The sequence below is a fragment of the Stomoxys calcitrans genome, chromosome 1 (genome assembly GCF_963082655.1).
Source record: "Stomoxys calcitrans chromosome 1, idStoCalc2.1, whole genome shotgun sequence".
Lineage (NCBI taxonomy): Eukaryota > Metazoa > Arthropoda > Insecta > Diptera > Muscidae > Stomoxys > Stomoxys calcitrans.
In genome coordinates, this window is record NC_081552.1 from 67,388,335 (window position 1) to 67,411,891 (window position 23,557).

The 23,557-nt window shown below is 42.6% G+C and overlaps 1 pseudogene; it reads left to right on the plus strand.

Moving 5' to 3' along the window:
- The first annotated feature begins 686 nt into the window (after positions 1-686).
- Positions 687-23,557, plus strand: part of LOC106093053 (nucleolar protein 56-like) — a 74,116-nt pseudogene continuing 51,245 nt past the window's right edge.

The following is a 23,557-nucleotide window of genomic DNA, read 5'->3' on the forward strand; positions in this document are numbered from 1 at the left end:
CCGGTTACGAAAATTTCGTTTAGGATATGTCCATGGCGAAACAATTAAAGGTGGTTTGATTTTTACAACAACCACAAATCATATGGTGCAATCCGTCATATTGCCATCAAGCTGATCAACGTTTTGCCAACACACACAAAGAAATTTGTGTGCGTATATGAGCAGAGAATATGCGAAAAGAAGATGATAACAAACAGAATGCAAACGAAAATCTGATATCTTAATACCGTCATACCTTGCCGGCTGTTAACAGCTGTTCCCGTGAGACCATCTTTTTAAATCCTCCTTGGGATATGTCAAAGCATTTCTTATGGTCACTAAAATTTCACGAGATGTGCATACCGCGCTTAAACACAACACTTACATCTATTGAACAAGCGTGGAGTTAAACAAAACAGAAACAATTATGAATAAAAGAATGATAACAGAGAACAATAAAGAAATTCTAGGGAATACTAGAAACAATGTGTGATGACGCTGTAAGAAAGCTCGTTAAAATTTAAAATAAAGGAAAATATACTAAAAGGACCTTAAAACGAATAAAACCCAATTGTAACAATATTCTGATATTGCTTCCATTTGTGTAAACGCCCCATTACAATAAATAATCGAGTACATGCTGCATGAGTACTCGATACTCTGATTCTTTTTTCTTATTGGCTAAGCTATCATGTGTTATTGTTTACTTGTGAAAAGCTAAAAGAAGTTTGTTAAGCAATTATTTATGCTTTTTAGTATAAATTGTGGACATTAAATTATATATTGAGGACGAAGATATCAAATTGGTAAATATTGAGTGAAAATAAAAGGACAATAAAAAACGCTATTTAAGCACTCGTAAAGTATCAAAACCAGCACTGATAGTGGTTTTATAAAATTTTTAGCGAATGAAAAGCATTTAGTTTATTTGACAAAATCAAATCATTACTCCTCTAATAAAATACTTTTAAAATTGTATTTAAATCCCTAAAATCATTTTTACCATTAGTCCCTGTTATTGCAGCAAAATGTTTCGATGTAGAGCTTACCGTGATGTCCCAACTAACTGCTAAAACGAAGGCAACCAAAATTTACAATGAGAAGAACTTTGTGAGGCTCAAATTCCTATTTTGCCAATAAATAGGGAAAATAACTGTAACTTTCAAGAATTAAATCGAGTTCAATTTTAACCAAAGAGAAAAAGGCGCGAATCAAAGTTTTTTTTTCCAAATAAGAAGAGACACTGAACACATACATGTTGTAGTCAATCCTCGTCAAGCTAATGTATGTGATCAAGCTCGTTCCGGTCCAGAGGACCGATCGCCGCGGGAACAAGGTGGCCATTGGTTATTTAAGTTGAAAGTGTGACCTGGCTGAGTTTTCGTATAATATGTGCGGCGATGGCTTTCAACGAAGTGATCATGCTATGCAACTTGCTAAATCCATTCTAATGCTCAGCAGATGGAATTTTTCGTCTCTCGGGATTTCGGGCTTAGTGCTTTGGACAACTTAGTGCTGCAGATGACATTAGTAATTTCCACCATGCTAAATTCTGTGGGTCGCAGATCACTTATGTGACAATTGGCTCCTCTTCTCGCATTTTCTCACTCGGCATGTTCAATAAATGGGCGGTTAAACATCTTTAAAAATAGACTGAGTTCGTATCATCGCTTCTGCTAAGGTTGGATAGTGACATGAGCCCCGAACGTGGCGGCGACTATCCCGTGAAATAGATATGGCGTTCACACTATGTTCCGAACCAGATGATGGAAACCCAGGTAACCAAAAATGTTCTTAAACACGACGATATCTTTTAAAATGGATAATTCAATTAGGTTTAACCAGAGTTGGATAATGTTGTTGTTGTTGTTGTTGTTGTTGTAGCAGTTTATTGTGTACTATCTTTCGTCTGCTTGATTCTGTTGAGTGTCAAGACCCAGGAACTCCGCGACTAAGATGGGGTGCGTCCACAGGGATCTGGGTCTGAGTCGAGTGGGTCTGGCCGGGCAGTTAAACAGGTGACGTGTATCGTGCGGTCCCTGGTTACAGTCGGGACATACATCTTGCACGTCGGCATCAATCCTAGCTCTGTGGGAATTGAGGCGGCTGCATCTGCCGGAACGTAATTGAGCCAGAATCACTCTGGTTTGCCGGGGGAGGTCGATTTCTTCGGGTGCAATGGGTGGCGGTCGTACTCCAAGGACTACATTCACCCGGTAGCCAGTTAACGCGTCTGCTACCGTGTCTGCATGAATGTTGTTCAGACCCGCTTGATATGCCGCTTGATCTAGAGGTTCTCTCTTGTAGCGCTGGACCTCACGCTCTAGATCATGTAGATCTACCTTAAGGCTTCTGGGCGGTGGGTATCTATCCACAAGATGATGATTTGGATGATTTCTGCGATAACAGCCCAAAAGGTATTGCTTAGACAGCATGTAGTTATGTCTTCGCACTGGTAGGATCTTTGTCTCCTGGTGGAGGTGGTCCACATGAGAACTAAGGAGGCAGCCCGTCGCAGTTCGGAGGGCGGCATTCTGACAGATCTGAATATTATTCCACTGCGTGTCACAAAGCTGACGTGACCACACTGGCGCTGCATAACTTACCACAGACCGGCCAATTGCTTTGTACGTGGTCAACAAGGTTTCTTTGTCTGCACCCCAAGTGCTGCCGGCGAGTGACTTGAGGACCTTGTTTCTACTTTTGACTTTATTGCAGATTGCTGTGGCATGTGGGGAGAAGGTGTAGGAGCTGTCAAATGTGACGCCAAGTATTTTGGGACACTTGATGGTCGGAATCAATTCTCCATCGACCATCACAGTCAGCTCAGAATTCACCTCACGCGTATTTGTAGTGAACAGTGTGGCTGAAGATTTGGTGGCGGATATCTTCAGATTTCTTGCAGCGAAATATGAGGCAAGCTCGTTGAGGTAGACGTTCAGCCTATCGCAGATGTCATCAATGGGTGGGGGGCCTGATGCCAAGATCGTACAGTCGTCCGCATATGATACGATCTCTATGCCGTCTGGAGGAGGTGGGATGGAGGAAAGGTAGAGGTTAAACAGAGCCGGAGATATCACCCCGCCTTGGGGAACTCCCTGTTTCACTCTACGGTGTTTTGACTTCTTATCCCTAAATTCCACAAATGACTGGCGGCCACACAGATAATTCGCGACCCAACGTTTAAGGCCTGGCTGGAGGGACGTGTTGGCGATGTCCTCAAATAATTTGGCATGGCTGACCGTGTCGAATGCCTTCGATAGGTCCAATGCCACGAGGACCGTCCTATCACATGGCCTGGGTTGATTGAAGCCACGGCAAATGTGTGTGGTGATGGCATGCAAAGCTGTTGTTGTGCTGTGCAGTCTCCGAAATCCGTGTTGATGCTCGGCGAATGGAAATTCTCCTACGAGGCTCGGGAGGAGTAATGCCTCAAGCGTCTTAGCCACTGGTGAGAGAAGGGAGATCGGTCTGTACGACTCCCCCAAACTCGGGTCTTTACCAGGCTTCAGTAGCGGGATCACTCTGCCCATTTTCCAGACATCGGGAACTATAAGAGTGTTCAATGACAGGTTAAGGACAGTGGTAAGGTACTCAACTCCAGGTAAATCCAGATTTTTCAGCATCAATGTAGAGATTCCGTCGGGGCCCAACGCCTTGGAAGATTTGGCGCCACGGATGACATTTGTAACTTCGCCCACGGTAAATTGTGATGGCTGTTCATCGGCTCGGAGACCACGAATACGGCGAATGGCTCTCCTCCTTGCCCTGTCTCTCTCGGGATGCACGATAAATTGACGGTTGAACAACCTGGCGCATCTCTTCGGATCAGTCACGGTTAACTCGCCAAAAGTGACTGAGGTCCTGTCGTCCCGTCTACCGGGGTTCGAGAGAGACTTAACAGTGGCCCACAATTTGCCTGCACCGGTGCCTAAGTTACATTGCTCCAAGTGTTCCAGCCACAAATTCCGCTTATGTTCGTTGACTACCCTGTTTATTTCCAGATTCAGCTCGCTGATTCTGGGGTTAGCGGGGTCCATAGCACGAATCCCATCACGCTCGTCTGCGAGTACCACTGCTTGCGCCGGGAAATTGGGTCGCACTTGCGGTATTCGACCGGCTGGTATAAAGCGAGCGGCTGCTGCGTTGATGATGTCTCGGAATTTCCTCTCGGCCACAAGCACATCAGAGGGGGGTGGCAGTTCATTGAAGCGGCGATTGGTATACTCTCTGAAGCCAGTCCAATTGGCCTTCTTATAGTTGATGAACGTTCGGCGCTCAGAGGTTATGAAGTCGGGTGGTCGGTCGATGGTGAGGATTATGGGGAGGTGGTCTGACCCCAAAGAGATGACGGCTTGCCAGGATACGTCACTCAGGAGATCAGGGGATGCGATTGAGATGTCTGGCGAGCTGCTGCACCTCCTCGTAATCCTAGTGGGGGCATCCTCATTCACCGTGCAAAACGTGGAGCTATCTATCTGCTCTGCCAAAGCTATGCCACGCTGGTCGTTGCCTAGGGGAGAATGCCATGACGAGTGATGTGCATTGAAATCCCCCAGAACCAGACGACTATGGCCAGATAGCAACCCACTTATGTCGGGGCTGTAGGCCTGGCCATTAATCGGGACACAGCTGCCAACCGGCGGTATATACACGTTGTATATCTCTATCTCGGCAGTACCAGACTTGACTGCTACCCCCATACATTCCATGTATGGGTCACTAGCGTCAAGCGCAGGCGAGATAGGTCTATACTGCACGGAATGGTGTATAACGAAGGCCAATCCCCCACCTCCATTCCTTGAGCGATCCTTACGTAGCACATTGTAGCCGTGACAACTGTGCAAGCTGCAGGTGTTAGTCAGCTTTGTCTCCTGGATCGCTGCGACCGATATGCTCTTCCGACTCATAAAATCCACAATCTCATCAATCTTGCCTCGCAGTCCATTGCAGTTTAACTGCAGGAACGATACATTTCCCGACACTGGCCTGGCAATAGTAGGGCTAGGGTGCTGTCTTTGCATAAATTGCCGTACGGGAGAGGTCGGGGGGGTCACATAGTCCGACGACGAGGACGCCGAAGGCGACGACGGCGACGCTTGTGACCCACTGCTGGCTGTGTTCGCACAGCACCTAGCGACATAGCCAGTATGACTATACTCCCGTAGCGAAGTTAGGCCAGAGCAAGAACGGAAATGTACCCACTCCAAGCACCTGTTACACCTCACCGACACTGACCGATGATGAAGGCGGTTCTGGCAAACGGAACAGAACCAGGGTCCGGGGTTCTTTTCAATCCCGGCACGGACCAAAAGCATACGGAGAAGGCACTCCGGGATGTGCCTCTCCCATGACGAAAAAAGACGAACACGTACACTGAGGCGGCAGCCCTTGCCGATGAATATTCCATCGGGTCAATCCGGTACGTACAACCGGCTGCCATGGGATTGGATAATGTTGTTGTTGTTGTAGCAGTGTGTTGTACACTGAGGCGGCAGCCCTTGCCGATGAAGGATCTTAACGGGTCAATCCGGTACGTACAACCGATTGCCATGAGAAAGTTGGATAATAACATACAAATGTGAGACTAATTCCAAGTATTCAATCTCCTCTCCCGTACCACTTTGAAGATAGTATCGATGCTTAATACATATATGGCTGTATTCAGAGTACTGAAATTCCTCTAATCCCAGAAAGAAAAAGGACATTGGCAGAAATAAGGATTCAGACCATACTTGACTCAGCCATTACAAGCCATAACAGAACACGACGTGCAAATATTGCGCGTTTCAGATGTATGAGAAATCCAAACATCGAGTCAAAAAAATCGAAATTTCGGGTCGCCTAACTCGTAGATTTACATACATTATACAGGCTTTATAATGGGCCTTTTTAAAACATCATTGCAAAGCAACGATTGGAAAGATAGGCTCTCAGCTTACCCACTACTATTCACTTGCGAGAGAAAACAAGTAAATTAGCATTGACACAAAATAAAATAAGTTGAAAGGCATAATTTTACCCTACGTACCAAAATTCTGCCAAACCAGGTAAGAATCAAAGATTCTAGGAACCAAACAAGGATTATCGAGAAATCGGTTTATACCGTATTTGGCACAGTTGTGTTGGATGTGGTATCAGAACACACGTGCAAGATTTTAGCCAATGGGACAAAAATTGTGGCTTCCAGTGGATCCCGGCGTGAAATCGAGAGATCGGTTTATATGGGAGTTATATCAGGTTATAGACCGGTTTCAACCGTACTTGGCGGTTACTAGGGGCTAAATATGTCAAATCGGGAGATCGGATCGCCACCTCCACATGAAAATGTAGCTATAACAACAACAACCTACATTAAAAAGATGAATCTATGCAAAATTTCAAGCGGCTAGCTTATGCGTTCGACCGCTATCGCGATTTTGACAAACGGACGGACATGGCTAGATCGACCCAAAATGTCCAGACGGTCAAGAATATATGTACTTTGTGGGGTCGCAGATAAATTTTCGAGGTGTTACAACCGGAATAACTAGGTTAGTATAGCCCCCATTCTATGGTGGTGGGTATGAAAATTATATCCCAAGAATATATTCTCTCTGGAATGATCTTCAGCACAAGACTTGACGCATAAACAATTGTATATAAACTACTTTAAATCAAAAATAGATTTTACCAATTGTTGAACTATCGAAAAACGACTCAGCTGTGAACACTAGTTTAACTATGTAAAAACGCCATAATTTGGATACCGTTTAATACTTTATAACCGGTTATTTTGTGTTTCACACAACACTTACATATAACTGTTCATTCGAAGCAAAATACCGTTTGATTTTATTCATCACATATGCCAGTTGTTTGCTTTGCTTTCATTAAAGTCTAAAATCAACTAAATTGCACTGCGGGTTCACCTCAGTATTAAAAAATGGTTTAATGAAAGAGATAAAATATACAAGAAGTTCCCATAGAGTAGATACATTTCGGGACTATTGAGAAAGTACAGTTAACACGTTAGCGGAGGCATTAGAGAAGTACTAAGCCGATATTAGGTTTTCGGTGACAAGGACTAGCATGCCATAGATATCTTTACAACGCCCAGAAAGACCATATCTTCCACTAACTTAAAAGAGATGTAAGTTACAAAATTTCAACTTTGCAGGAGATTCTTACCAATTAATTTACATCAACTTAAAGACAATCAGTCGTATTCACAACAAGTTATTATTATCGTGTTTGCCGATGTCGAATATGAATTACAAAAGTTTCAAAACTGTATAACATTGTTCTAATAATGACACCTGAGATATCACTTACATTCGTTGGTAGTGAGCTAGCATGTGCCGCCAGTTTAATATAAGAACTATAGAAAAATATTCATACATTGCAGACACGATTGCGCGTTATATTTAATATAAGTACGACCTACTACACCTTAGCCTGGAACGCGGCCAAATTAGGTCAAATTGATGGGCATAGGAACAAAAAACCTGACACCCCTTACTATAAACGGGTATGTCATTGAAGAAGTTGATAACTTTTCCTATCTTGACAGCAAAATAACAAAGGACGGAGGATCAGAAGTAGACATAGGCAACAAGCGCCTTTCTTAAATTCAACAGAGTTTGGAGTTGCAGTGACATCTCACATAATAAAAAAAGGCAGTATGTTCTATAGCAGTGTGAAACATATTTTATTCAATGGCTGTAAAACTTGAAGCTTGACAAATGCGACTAACCGCAAAATCCAAGTTTTATAAATCGCCGCCTACGACAAATACCTACTTAGCTGCGAGCTCCACACGGAGTAGCTGGGTGGGATGTGGTCCAACCTAGGCAATATCGGTATTAAATTAAAGGTATTAGCAAGTAGATTACGAATATGAAAAATATGTTTAACAAGTAAAAGCGTGCTAAGTTCGGCCGGGCCGAATCTTATAAACCCTCCACCATGGATCGCATTTGTCGAGTTTTTTTTTCCCGGAATCTCTTTTTAGACAAACAAAGGATAAAATAAAATAATAGTGCTAATTGAATTGAAAGTTGAAAACCACAGTACAAGTTTATGTGTAAAATTTCAGCAAAATCGAATAAGAATTTTGCCTTTTAGGGGCTCAAGAAGTAAAATAGGGAGATCGGTTTTTATGGGAGTTGTATCAGGCTAAAGACCGATTCAGACCATATTTGACACGTATGTTGGAGGTGGTCGGAGGAGCCGTTGTAAAAAATTTCGGCCAAATCGGATAATTACGCCCTTTTGAGGTTCAAGAAGTCAAGATCTTTTTTCGTCATGGGATAGGCACAAATCGGAATGCCTTCTCCGCACGCTTCTGGTCCGTGCCGGGATTGAAAAGAACCCCGGACCCTGGTTCTGTTCGGTTTGCCAGAATCGCCTTCATCATCGGTCAGTGTCGGTGAGGTGTAACCGGTGCATGGAGTGGGTACATTTCCGATCGTGCTCTGGCCTAACTTCACTACGGGAGTATAGTCATACTGGCTATGTCGCAAGGTGCTGTGCGAACATAGCCAGCAGTGGGTCACAAGCGTCGTCGTCGTCGGACTATGTGACCCCCCTGACCTCTCCCGTACGGCAATTTACGCAACGGCAGCATCCTAGCCCTAATATTGCCAGGCTAGTGCCGGGAAGTGTATGGCTCTGCAGTTAAACTGCAACGGACTTCGTGGCAAGATCGATGAGATCGTGGACTTTATGAGTCGGAAGAGTATATTGGTCGCAGCGATCCACGAGACAAAGCTGATCAACACTTGCAGCTTGCTCAGTTGTCACGGTTACAATGTGCTACGAAAGGATCGCTCAAGGAATGGAGGTTGGGGATTGGCCTGTGCCAATAGTGCAGTATAGACCTATCTCGCCTGCGCTTGACGCTAGTGACCCCTACATGGAATGCATTGGGATAGCAGTCAGGTCTGGTACTGCCGAGATAGAGATATACAACGTGTATATACCGCCGGTTGGTAGCTGTGTCCCGATTAATGGCCAGGCTTAAAACCCCGACATAAGTGGGTTGATATCTGGCCATAATCGTCTGGTTCTAGGGGACTTTAATGCGCATCACACGTCATGGCAATATCCCCTAGGCAACGACCAGCGTGGCAGAGAAGTTGGATAGCTCCACGTTTTGCACGGTGAATGAGAATGCCCCCACTAGGATTACGAGGAGGTGCAGCAGCTCGCCAGACATCTCAATTGCATCCCCTGATCTTCTGAGTGACGTACCCTGGCAAGCCGTCATATCTTTGGGGTCAGACCACCTTCCCATAATTCTCACCATCAACCGACCACTCGACTTCATAGCCTCTGAGCGCCGGACGTTTATCAATTATAAGAAGGCCGATTGGACTGGCTTCAGAGAGTATACCAATCGCCGCTTCAGTGAACTGCCACCCTCCTCCGATATGCTTGTGGCCGAGAGGAAATTCCGAGACATCATTAACGCAGCAGCCGCTCGCTTTATACCAGCCGGTCGAATACCCCAAGGCGGCCCAATTTCCCGGCGCAAGCAGTGGTACTCGCAGACGAGCGTGATGGGATTCGTGCTATGGACCCCGCTAACCCCAGAATCAGCGAGCTGAATCTGGAAATAAACAGGGTAATCAACGAACAAGCGGAATTTGTGGCTGGAACACTTGGAGCAATGTAACTTAGGCACCGGTGTAGGCAAACTGTGGGCCACTGTTAAGTCACTCTCGAACCTCGGTAGACGGGATGATAGGGCCTCAGTCACTTTTGGCGAGATAACCGTTACTGATCCGAAGAGATGCGCCAGGTTGTTCAACCGTCAATTTATTGTGCATCCCGAGAGAGACAGGGCAAGGAGAGCCATTCGCCGTATTCATGGTCTCCGACCCGATGAACAGCCATCACAATTTACCGTGGGCGAAGTTACGAATGTCATCCGTGGCGCCAAATCTTCCAAGGCGTTGGGACCCGACGGAATCTCTACACTGATGTTGAAGAATCTGGATTCACCTGGAGTTGAGTACCTTACCACTGTCCTCAACCTGTCTTTGAACACTCTTATAGTTCCCGATGTCTGAAAAATGGGTAGAGTGATCCCGCTACTGAAGCCTGAAAAAGACCCGAGTTTGGGGGAGTCGTACAGACCGATCTCCCTTCTCTCACCAGTGGCAAAGACGCTTGAGACATTACTCCTCCCGAGCCTCGTAGGAGAATTTCCATTCGCCGAGCATCAACATGGATTTCGGAGACTACACAGCATAACAACAGCTTTGCATGCCATCACCACACATTTGCCGTGGCTTCAATCAGCCCAGGCCGTGTGATAGCACGGTCCTCGTGGCACTGGACCTATCGAAGGCATTCGACACGGTCAGCCATGCCAAATTATTTGAGGACATCGCCAACACGTCCCTCCAGCCAGCCGAAAACTATGGCTCGCAATTATCAGTGTGGTCGCCAGTCATTTGTGGGATTTAGGGGTAAGAAGTCGAAACACCGTAGAGTGAAACAGGGAGTTCCCCAAGGTGGGGTGATATCTCCGGCACTGTTTAACTCTACCTATCCTCCATTCCACCCCCTCCAAACGGCATAGAGATCGTATCATATCATGTACGATCATGGCATCAGGCCCCCACCCATTGATGACATCTGCGACAGGTTGAACGTCTACCTCAACGAGCTTGCCTCATATTTCGCTGCAAGAAATCTGAAGATATCCGCCACCAAATCTTCAGCCGCACTGTTCACTAAAAATACGCGTGAGGTGAATACTGAGTTGACTGTGATGGTCGATTGAGAAATGATTCCGACCATCAAGTGTCCCATAATACTTGTCGTCACATTTGACAGCTATTACACATTCTCCTCACATGCCACAGCAATCTGCAATAAAGTCAAAAGTAGAAACAAGGTCCTCAAGTCACTTGCTGGCAGCACTTGGGGTGCAGACAAAGAAACCTTGTTGACCACGTACTAAGAAATTAGCCGGTCTGTGGTAAGTTATGCAGCGCCAGTGTAGTCTCGTCAACTTTGTCAGAATGCCGCCCTCCACATTGTGACGGGCTGCCTCCTCAGTTCTCATGTGGACGACCTCCATCAGGAGACAAAGATCCTACCAGTGCGAAGACATAACTACATGCTGTCCAAGCAATACCCTTTGGGCTGTTATCGCAGAAACCATCCAAATCATCATCTTGTGGATAGATATCCACTGCCCAGAAGCCTTAAGGTAGATCTAGACAGCGCTACAAGAGAAAACCTCTAGATCAAGCGGGTCTAAACAACATTCATGCAGACACGGTAGCAGATGCGGCCACCCATTGCACCCGAAGAAATCGACCTCCCCCGGCAAACCAGAGTGGTTCTGGCTCAATTACGTTCCGGCAAATGCAGCCGCCTCAATTCCCACAGAGCTAGAGTCTTGAGAAATTTGAACCCCTTAACCCTAGGTAATATGAGTGTCAGTTTTTTTGAAAAAATTTCGCCGTCCGCGCTTTTCTTTGATTTTTTCCTATAAACTTCCATATATGGCCAAAAATATTTTTTCTTATAATCTACAAAATAATGTGTAATAATAAACTACAAAATAAACTCCTGAGTGGTGCCAGAAGTTTTTCCGCAAAAACTGAGAAAAAAATCTTCAAAAATGTTCGTCACTCTCTTAAATTAGTCTTAAACAATTAAATGGTTCTATTTTCGAAGTATGGATGGCAACTAGAATGTTTATCACTGCCCTCTTTTTAATATTTTTCATTAAAAACATAAATATTTAATTTTTTATAATATAATTTTTATTGTAAAAACAAAACAAGCGATAACATTTAATGACATGCGGAAAATAAAAAACAAGTCAAAAGGCGTTAAGTTTGGCCGGGCCGAACTTTGGATACCAACCACCTTTCGTCATAATCCGGTGAAAAATGCATAATTTATGCCCCCATAGCAGCTATATCGAAATATGGCCGATTTGGACCAAATCCGGCACGGATATTGAGTGGTCTAATAAGAACAAGTCATTGTTCAATTTTGTAGAACAAAATATTGGTCTTTTTTTGTAGCTATATCCAAATATAGACCGATCTGAATCATATACAACACGGATATCGAAAAGCCTAACATAAGCCATTGTGTCAAATTTCAACGAAATCGGATTATAAATGCGCCTTTAATGTAGCGCTGGCAAACTATCGATAATCGCAACATTCGATATTTTCAGTAGTTTTAAAAATAAATATCAATATTATCGATACTAACGTTATTTTCCCATCTCCTATATTAGAAACGAAAATGAGAACTAAAAATTAGAAGATCGATTTATATAGAAGCAGCCGAATCTTGGGACCCCCCCAACATGGATTATGCTAAAAATGTAAACAAAATAATTTAAGTTGAAGGACATAATTTTATTTTACATACCAAGCTTCTGTTAAACCAGCAAAAATTAAAGCTTCCAGGAACCGAATAAGGTAAATCGAGAGACCGGTCTATAAGGGAGTTATACAAGATAAAGATTTTGTTCCAAAATATTTACGTAGTGCTCTTCAGTCATTTTAGAGTAAATTTAGGCTCGTAATTACCATCATCCCCACATCATGAGGCTTACTCCACCATGTTTTACAGTATGTACAAGGTTTTTCGATTTTATCCTTTGTGTTGGTTCACATCACACTCTTTTTCAATTTTTGCAATTTTTATACCCTCCACCATAAGATGGGGGGTATACTAATTTCGTCATTCTGTTTGTAACTACTCGAAATATTCGTCTGAGACCCCATAAAGTATATATATTCTTGATCGTCGCGACATTTTATGTCGATCTAGCCATGTCCGTCCGTCCGTCCGTCTGTCTGTCGAAAGCACGCTAACTTCCGAAGGAGTAAAGCTAGCCGCTTGAAATTTTGCACAAATACTTCTTATTAGTGTAGGTCGGTTGGTATTGTAAATGGGCCATATCGGTCCATGTTTTGATATAGCTGCCATATAAACCGATCTTGGGTCTTGACTTCTTGAGCCTCTAGAGTGCGCAATTCTTATCCGATTGGAATGAAATTTTGCACGACGTGTTTTGCTATGATATCCAACAACTGTGCCAAGAATAGTTCAAATCGGTCCATAACCTGATATAGCTGCCATATAAACCGATCTTGGGTCTTGACTTCTTGAGCCACTAGCGTGCGCAATTCTTATCCGATCTGAATGAAATTTTGCACGACGTGTTTTGTTATGATATCCAACAACTGTGCCAAGTATGGTTCAAATCGGTCCATAACCTGATATAGCTGCCATATAAACCGATCTTGGGTCTTGACTTCTTGAGCCTCTAGAGGGCACAATTCTTATCCGATTTGAATGAGTTTTTGCACGAAGTATTTCGTTATGATATCCAACAACTGTGCCAAGTATAGTTGAAATCGGTCTATAACCTATTTTACTTCGTGAGCCCCAATGGGCGCAATTTTTATACGAATTGGCTGAAATTTTACACAGGTCTCCAACATATAATTTAATTGTGGTCCGAACCGGACCATATCTTGAAATCGTTTTAATAGCAGAGCAACTCTTTTCTTATATCCTTTTTTGCCTAAGAAGAGATGCCGGGAAAAAAAACTCGACAAATGCGATCCATGGTGGAGGGTATATAAGATTCGGCCCGGCCGAACTTAGCACGCTTTTACTTGTTTAGTTTATATTTTGACTCGTCTGTCCAAATAACTTTATTCCAAAATGATTCAGCCATATTTAAATACTTTTTTGCAAAAGCATCGTTTTTTTTCTATTGGCTGGTTTTTTCTTAGCGAAGACACTTTTTAAACTCCTTTCATTAAGTCTTCTTTGGACAGTTCGAGTCGAAATATTTAATTCTAGCTTCTCTTTTATATCTCTGGCTGTCATAAAAGAATTTCTATTTGCTAGAATTGCAATTTGATCATCCTCAATCTTCGTCGTCTTACGTTTTCTGCTACATAATTTTTCCAAACTTTTATTTGACTCCCTTATTTTATACAAATCAATAATTTTTCTGACCCCAGATTCTGATACAATATTTTATACTTGGAACTCAAAGCTTTCAATTTCATCCCATTTGCGCGATCTTGTACCAACATATCTTTTTGAGTTTCAGGTTTCATTTCGAAAAAGTAATGGTCCATGCTGATTTTCTATATATTTATTTAATATTGAATGAAAAAGATAGGTACTTTGCTACAAATTATTTTTTTTAATAACTTACAAAATTTTTTGTAAAAAATTCTGGAATACAATATATTATAAATTTCACGATTTATAAAAAAACGCACTTTATTATGTCGCGAAGACTTTTTACACTACAATACTTTTACATCAGAAACCTGAACGAACGAGTTTAAAAATTTCAAATGTTTATGGAAATAATTGAGGGACTCTAACAAATAACGGGACAATAAAAAAAAACAGTAAATAATACACGTAGGTAAAACATATTGAGGATTAATGAAGAAGGGTACACGACCGCACTTTATTTTCTCCGATAGTGTAGCTCCCATATAAACCAATCTCCCGATTTGACATCTTTAGCCCCTTGAAGCCGCAATTGTTGTCCGATTTTGCTAAAATTTTACAAATTATGTTCTGTTATGACTTCCAACAACTGTACCAAGTACTGTTCAAATCGGTCAATAACGTAGCTCCCATATAAACCGATTTCCATATTTGACTTATTAAGGCCTTACAATTTTTGTCCGATTTGGCTAAAATTTTGAATATAATGTTCTGTTATGATTTTCAACAACTTTGACAAGTACGGTCCGAATCGGTCTATAACCTGGTATAGCTCCCATATAAACCGGTCTCTCGATTAACCTTATTCCAAGAAGCTTTAATTTTTGCTGGTTTGACAGATGTTTGGTATGTAAAATAAAAATACGTCCTTCAATTAAAATTATTTTGTATACAATCTTAGCAGAATCCATGGTGGTGGGTTCCCAAGATTCGGCCCGGCCGAACTAAGAACGCTTTTACTTGTTTTTTGTTCCCGTAGTTGTTATTTTCTTTTTTATGTTTGAGAGAGGACTAAATGCAGATGCTATTAATGCTGCGGAAGTCCCGACTTGACCAACTAATATATATGTTAAGCCCCGTCCCAAAATTACCAATTTGTAGACAAAAAAAATTCTTCAAATTTCTCAAAGCAACGACATCAAGTTTTTAACACTTTCAAGAAGCCCCAAACATCTACTAACTAACTGCAAAAGGTTTCTACATTCTAGCTTTTAACTTGTGAGAAACAGTTAGTTTACTAAAAAGCTCATCTTATTTTTATTATTTAAAGCTTCATTTTTGAATTCTAACCCGCATACCTTTTGACGGAAGAATCAATTTCAAAGCATGATTCAGCAAAATTGTTGTTTCTGTAGCGTTTACCATAAATGACTGTTCCGCAAGCAATTCAAAATTTTACATGCTCAAGGAGAACAAATTTCAAGGCCCATGGATCAGCCTGCGGACTCACTAGAGTCCCCGAATTTTGCATATTTATTTGGGACCCATATTATCAACATTGACTATGTAAAGCTTCGTGTACATATGTATCCGTTCAAAAGTTGCAGAATTATTTTCAAGACATTTCGATTTGGTAACAATTTGCGGCTTTATGACAGATCAGAATATTATTTCACTGCGTGTCACATAGCTGACTAGAACACACTGGCTCAGTGTTTTCAGATTAGTGGATATTTCCCCAAACAGAGGATTTTTTTTTTTGTGATCGGGGAAAATTTTTTCTCGTTTGAAGTGCGAGAACTTTGATGGGGAAAAAAGGAAAAAATTGGGATTTTGTAGGGGAAATACCTTCATTATAGCTTTAATGTTGTGATTTATGTATTTTCTATTCCATTGCAAAAAATCTCCGATCATTGAGCGTTTCGAAAGAGAAACAAGCGAAAAATTGTGAAATAAAATAATCTTTGCCCTAACAGGCAAAAGAGCCGGCAGAGTCCGGCTGGGGTTCCTAATCTAACCATGCCATGGAAGCAAGGTCGTCGATTGGAAAATATGTATATCACTACAAAAACACATGCGGTGGAAGAGAACAGCTTGTGTGAAAGGTTGTTGTAGGAGTTTGTTGTGTTCTATCTTTCGTCTTTCTTGATTCTGCTGAGTATCCAGATGCAGGAACTCTGCGACTAAGATGGATGCATCCAGAGGGATCTGGTCTGAGTCGAATAGGTCTGGCTTTTTTAAACAGGTGATGTTTGTCGTGTGGTCCCTGGCCACAATCGGGATATACATCCTGCACGTCGGCATCAATCCTTACTCTGTAGGAGTTTAGGCGGCTGCATTTGCCGGATCATAATTGAGCCAGAACTACTCTGGTTTGCTTCTTCAAGTGCAATTGGAGGCGATCGTACTCCAAGGATCACATTCACCCGGTAGATATTACCGCATCTGCATGAACATGGTCTATACCCGCTTGGTATGCTGCTTGATCAAGAGGTTCTCTATTGTAGCGCTGAACTTCACGCTCTAGACCATGTAGATCTACTAAGGCTTCTGGACGGTGGATACTTATCCACAAGATGATGATTTGGATGGTCTCTGCGATAAAAGCCCAATGTGCGTCATTCTGACATCTGAATATTATTCCACTACGTGTCATAAAGCTGACGAGACCACACTGGCGCTGCATAACTTACCACAGACCGGCCAATTGCTTTGTACGTGTTCAACAAGGTTTCTTTGTCAGCACCCCAAGTGCTGCCAGCAAGTGACTTGGGGGCCTTGTTTCTACTTTTGACTTTATCGCAAATTGCTGCGGCATGGGGGAGAATGTGTAAGAGCTGTCAAATGTGACACCAAGTATTTTTGGACTCTTGATTGTCACATTCAACTCATGGGTGGAGGGCTTGATGTCATGATCGTACAATCGTGCGCATATGAAAAGATCTCCATACCGTTTGGAGGGGGTGGTATCACCCCGGAGATCACCCCGCCTTGGGGAACTCTCTGTTTCACTCTACGGTGCCTCGACTTCTTATCCCTAAATTCCAACAATGACTGGCGACCACACAGTTTCGCGACGCAGCGTTTCTGGCCTGGCTGGAGGGACGATGCCCTCAAATAGTTTGGCATGGCTGACCGTGTCGAATGCCATCGATGGGTCCAGTGCCGTGAAGTAGTCCCTCAAGCTTTTTGGCTTTTAAGAGAGCAGAGATCGGTCTGTACGACTCTCTTACTCGGGTCCTTTCCAGGCTTCAGAAGTAGGATCAATCTGCCCATCTTCTAGACATCGGGAACTATAAGAGTGTTCAAAGACAGGTTGAGGACAGTTGTAAGGTACTCAACTCCTGGTGGAACCAGGTTCTTCAGTGTGAAAGGTGTAAAACCTGTGCTAGTATCGTACTTACATCGATTTCGCGGTATATTCGATATAAGTACGACCTACCACAATGTATGACCCTTGAAGCCTCCACCGCAGCCCATAGCGGTTGGTGTGTTGTGGCATTTGTCGTTTCTTTTCCATCGGGTCAACCCGGTATGTATTGACTTGAAACTTTTGCGTACCATGAAACCAACTATCATATATAAGACCATATCCTATTGTTTTAGCATCACAACGAATATTGAATTGGCAAACCTAAAAATTATCCTCTGGTATAATAAAATTTTGTTTTATTCCAGAACCACGCAAAATGGGCTCACAAGCAATAATGATCAAATCCCTGTCCCTGGGTCAGTTGCTATTGATTGAAACAAATCGAGAGCTGTTAATGGGCACTTTAAGTTATATTGACACAAAACGTCTAATGTTGGAGTTGGAAAATGTACGCGATGTAAAAACAAATTTCATATACCATTCACCTCAAACGTTGGCATATCAACAAATGAAGAGCATTAAAATAATAACCGAGACTGAAAGCAACAACTCTGCAACTTCAAATAATAAGGAATCTGGAGAGGAATTACTTGACCTAAATCGTTATACATTGAGTAAAGATAAATCGCCAGAACGTGAAAATTCAGTCAGCAGTAAGGAACAATGTGAATCTCTGGGAATTCAATTATCTCCCTTGGATTTTCAAATGCTGCAAACACAATATGATTCATTGGTCTATATAACTCAAACCGATCAAAAATATCACAAAGCTTTGGCTGACATAAGAACACAAAGTGTTATTGGTCTGTTAATTGATCCCATACAAACGGCAAGACATCGCAAAACATCTTTGGTTATAATATCAACACCACGCACTGTTTATATATTTGATGTACTTAATTTAGGCAAAATCTTTAAAGAGTTTCGTTTGATACTGGAATCAGAGAGGCCACGTAAAGCTGTACACTTTAGCCACCGCTTGGTTGATCATTTTAAGCATCGTCATGGTTTGGAGCTAGAAGGAGTTTTTGATACATTTGTGGCCTATTGCTTGGTTTCTGGAGAAAAGGCCAATAAATCATTGGAAGAAGTCGTACAGGTTATATTTAATTTATCGGACATATATTTCGAATCGGAATGTGATACAACAAGTGTGAGTATTGAATTAATGAATATTAGCGAGAACTCTTTTTGTAGTTACAGAGAGAGAGAGAGAGAGCGACCTCTCATTCTGAGATAGCCTTAAGTTTTTTAGGGCCGATAATTAGGATGAACTGTTAACTGAAGTGGGCGCAGAATAAGTCTACACCTTGTACTAGGTACTTTTTTTAACATCCACTCAGGGTAGCTATACCAGTATTATCCCCTAAACAGTTGGATCGGATCGGTTTGATCCAAAGGCTAGGAGTAGGATTATAATGGACTTTAAAGAGCCAAAAGGTGATATCAGACCGCACCAAACTCCACTAGCCAACGAGTACAGACATCTAATTCGGAGCTTCAAGACAAAACTTGTTTAATATCGTACTAGCATGCCTGCTATTGGCCTAAACCATCGGTCTTTTGGGATAAAAACGTAGGTCACTCGAAGAGGTAGAAGTAAAGGGCACCTTTTTCTCAAGTTTAGTAAGAGGCCTGGTGCGACAGATCCGGAGACTCACATATATAGAGTGAAACTCCATTAGTTGGGCTCGTGAATTTAATTGACAAGGCTACCTCGAATTGTCCCTTGCCTGAATCCAAAACATTGCGGTCACTTGGTGAGCATCACATCCCCATGATAACTTTTACTATTCCTTTGTTTCTTATAGTATTTCTCATAGTTTTCCGGTGCGGGTTACTGGCCCAGCGCCCCAACCGCATGGGTTTTGTGGGATTGCACATGTATCCCTCGTTGTGGCGAGCCGCTTGCTCCAAGATCCGACGCTCGCCCCCAGCCGCCCCTAACCTGGGAACGGACGCTGATGTTGGTCATTGGTTATTTGAAGGCGGCAATAACTCGCCTTGTCATATCGAGTATCATTGGCACTCAGTATTTAATTAAGAGCCAGTGCCACCTTACTCCTCACTGAGATTCTCCTCTCGAAAATCGCTGACTGTCCGCGGCCGCATTTGCAGCTTTGCATAAAAACGGAGCTTTCCACCATCCGCAAACTGTGGACGAGCCCGGTAGCTTTCAGCTAAGCTTCCCGTGGTAACGATGGACACCATATAGTCGGATCTCAAAGTTCCAGCCTGTGTGGTGCTTATAGTTATCCCGTGTCGGACGAGCCCCAAGATAAATAAGGCGATCAATAGTATTGTGGGTCCTCAAAGACATTTGCTTATGTTGTTAGGACAGCTTTTTCCATTTGCACGTTGCCATTTTGAGTATTACGGGCACTATCAGAAACTCACGCTGAAATCCTGCACTCGATACTGCTGATTATCCGCGCCTGCATAGCAGCTACGACATAAAAAGGTTTGTGTGCCATTTGTCCTGGGACAGTACTTATTTGGCACAAGCATAGATACCAACGAATCCTTTAGAACCCATATTTAAGGGGACCGAGGAACTGCAATCCCAATCATTCAACCACCTACTCAAAATTGGTAGGTTAGAGGGACCAGGTGACATGTAGTATTCGTACTAAATGCTGCTGCCTCGAATACCACAATAAGTCTAAGGGAGGTTTGTCGTAGTGGGGTGGGGTTAGGAAGAATTCTTCAGATCTTGAATCCATACTTGGGGGACTAAAGAATTGCACCGGAGGCTAATGAGAACCGGAGACATGCACTATTCGTACAAAACTCCGGCTGCCTCGTAAACCACAAACAGTCTGACTGAGGGTGCGTCTATGGATTCAATAATGTGAGGCTAATGGTTGTTGTTGTATCTTGATTCTGTTGAGTATCCAGTTCCAGGAACTCTGCGACTAAGATGGGGTGCGTCCAGAGAGATATGGGTCTGAGACGAGTGGGTCTGGCTGGGCAGTTAAACAGATGATGTTTGTCGTGTGGTCCCTGGGCACAAACGGGGCAAACATCCTGCACGGTGGCATCAATCCTTGCTCTGTAGGAATTGTAATGGGGGGCGGTCGTTCTTCAAAGACCACATTAACCCGGTAGCAATTCACCGCATCTGCAACTGTGTCTGCATGATTGTTGTCTAGACCCTCTCCACAAGATAATGATTTGGATGGGCTCTGCAATAACATCCCAGAAGGTATTGCTTAGACAGCAGGTAGCTATGTCTGATTGTCCGCAACTGCCCTTGCAGCTAATCTCGAGACAGCAATGAACACCACACAGATCGGACCTCAATGTTCCGGCCTGTGTGGTGCTCACAGCTATCCCGTTCCGGAAGGATCCCTGTCTCCATATGAAGGTGGTCCACGTGAGAACTGAGGAGACAGTCCGTCGCAGTTCGAAGAGCGGTATTTTGACTGATCTGAATATTATTCCTCTGCGTGTCACTGAGCTGACGAGACCTCACTGGCTCTGCATAACTTACCACAGATCGGCCAATTGCTTTGCACGTGGTCCACAAGGTTTCTATGTCAGCACCCCAAGTGCCGCCGGCAAGTGACTTGAGGACCTTGTTTCAACTTTTGACTTTAGGGCAAATTGCTGTGGCATATGAGGAAAATGTGGAAGAGCTACCAAATGTGACACCAAGTATTTTGGGACACTTGATGGTTGGAATTGTTACTCCGTCAACCATCACTTTCAGCTTCCTACGCAACTCATGCGTGTGTGTAGTGAACAATGTGGCTTAAGATTTGGTGGATATCTTCAGATTTCTTGCAGCGAAATAAGAGACAAGTTCGTAGAGGTAGATGTTTAACTTCTAGCAGATGTCATCAATGCGTGGGGGCCCTGATGCCATGATCTTACAATCGTCCGCATATGATACGATCTCTATGCTGTCTGGGGAGGTTAGAAGATGGATGGTTAGGTTTAAGTAGCAGTCTGCTATCAGACTTACTTAGACGTTTTTGTCCATTGTGATACCACAGGAACAGAAGAAGATGGTTCCTACCGTTGAACCATACAGGTCAATCCCATGACAGCCGGTTGGGCGTAACGGTTTGACCCGATGAAATCCTTCATCGGCAAGGGCTGCCGCCTCAGGGTACAATACACTTCTACAACAACAACAACCGTCGCTTTATAAAGCTCGACAACTTACGAGTGTTCACACCCGCTAAATCAGACAGGTTTTCAAATAAATGAGAACCTTATTTGGAACTACTTCTGATTGCCAGTGCGGGACACTCTCTTCTTCTTCGATGTCCTCACAGCTTCTGTAAAAGTCATTACTGGCAATCTTCAGTCTGTCAGCATGTTTTCCGATTAGACAATGACCTGTCATGACGGACACAATGACTGAGACGTCTGTTCTAGCCAGTGATAGCAAAGCAGTAGACCTCTTCAAGTCTAGATTAGGCCACATAGTTTTCGAAAGCTCACAGCCCCCTCTTTGTGACCATCTGTCATTTGTTGTCTTTCGGGCCTGGTCATTTCAGTTTCCCTAGAATGTGTAAGGTAATTCCTAGTCTCGCAAGTTCATCCGCTTTACAAATCTCTGTGGTCCGGCATACAGAACAGGTGAATTTTGAACTCTTCAGCCATATCGTTGAGAGATCTGCAACAGTCGAGTGCGGTTTTTGTGTTCAGAAATACGTTCTCCAGGGATTAAATGGCTGCCTGGCTGTCTGAGAAGATATTTATGCCAATCGTCGTTATGACATTCCACCACTCCCTCAATTGCAAGGATCTCATTTGATACACACTGCAGTGGTCGGGTAACTTTTTTGATATGACCAGATTTTATTTATTTTTTTAATTATTTCATTTCATGCAATGGGAAGCATCAGGCCTATAAACAATCACACTATGCATAAAACCTACTTTTCTAACATAAGTTAAAAACTACTCAATTAAAATAAAAAACCTAAAAACTTAGAAAATGGAAAAATTTAACACTTACTGATTCTATTGGGTTGCCCAAAAAGTAATTGCGGATTTTTCATATAGTCGGCGTTGACAAATTTTTTCACAGCTTGTGACTCTGTAATTGCATTCTTTCTTCTGTCAGTTATCAGCTGTTACTTTTAGCTTGCTTTAGAAAAAAAGTGTAAAAAAAGTATATTTGATTAAAGTTCATTCTAAGTTTTATTAAAAATGCATTTACTTTCTTTTAAAAAAATCCGCAATTACTTTTTGGGCAACCCAATAGATAAAACTAAATAACAAATAAAAAATAAATTACTTAAAATTATAAGCAGTAACTGATTAAAAAAATCATACTCAAAAAAGATCAACGTAATAAAATAAAAAAAAATTGTTAAAGCATAATAAAAACAAGTAAAAAGGCGTTAAATTCGGCCGGGCCGAACTTTGCATACGCACCACCTCGGGTATATATGTAAACCACCTTTCATCAAAATCGGGTGAAAATTGCATACGTTATGTCCCACAGCAGTTATATCGAAATATGTTCCGATTTGGACCAAATACTAATAAGTATAAGTTACTGTTCAATTGTGTATAAAATATTGGTCTTTTTAGTAGCTATATCTAAAAATAAACCGATCTGAACCATACACGACCATTATGGGGCCAAGACTTTAAATGGAGAAATCGGTCTACATGGAAGTTTTATCCAAATCTGGATCGATTTTAGTCAAGTTGCAGAAAAATGTCGAAGAGCCTAACACAACGCACTGCCCCAAATTTCGGCGAAATCGGACAATAAATGCGCCTTTTATGGGCCTAAAACCTTAAATCGAGAGATCGGTCTATATGGCAACTATATCCAAATCTGGACCGATCTAGGCCAAATTGAAGAAGGATGTTGAAGGGCCTAATACAACTCACTGACCCAAAATTCAGCAAAATGGGGTAATAATTGTGGCTTTTATGGGCCTAAGCCCCTAAATCGGAGGATCGGTCTATATTGCAGCTATATCCAAATCTGGACCGATCTGGGCCAAATTGAAGAAGGATGTCAAAGGGCCTTACACAACTCACTGTCCCAAATTTCAGCAAAATCGGATAATAAATGTGGTTTTTATGGGCCTAAGACCCTACATCGGCGCATCGGTCTATATGGGGGCTATATCAAGATATAGTCAGATATAGCCCATCTTCGAACTTAACCTGCTTATGGACAAAAACAGAATCTGTGCAAAATTTCAGCTCAATATCTCTATTTGAGACTAAAGACTGTAGCGTGATTTCAACAGACAGGCGGACAGACGGACGGAC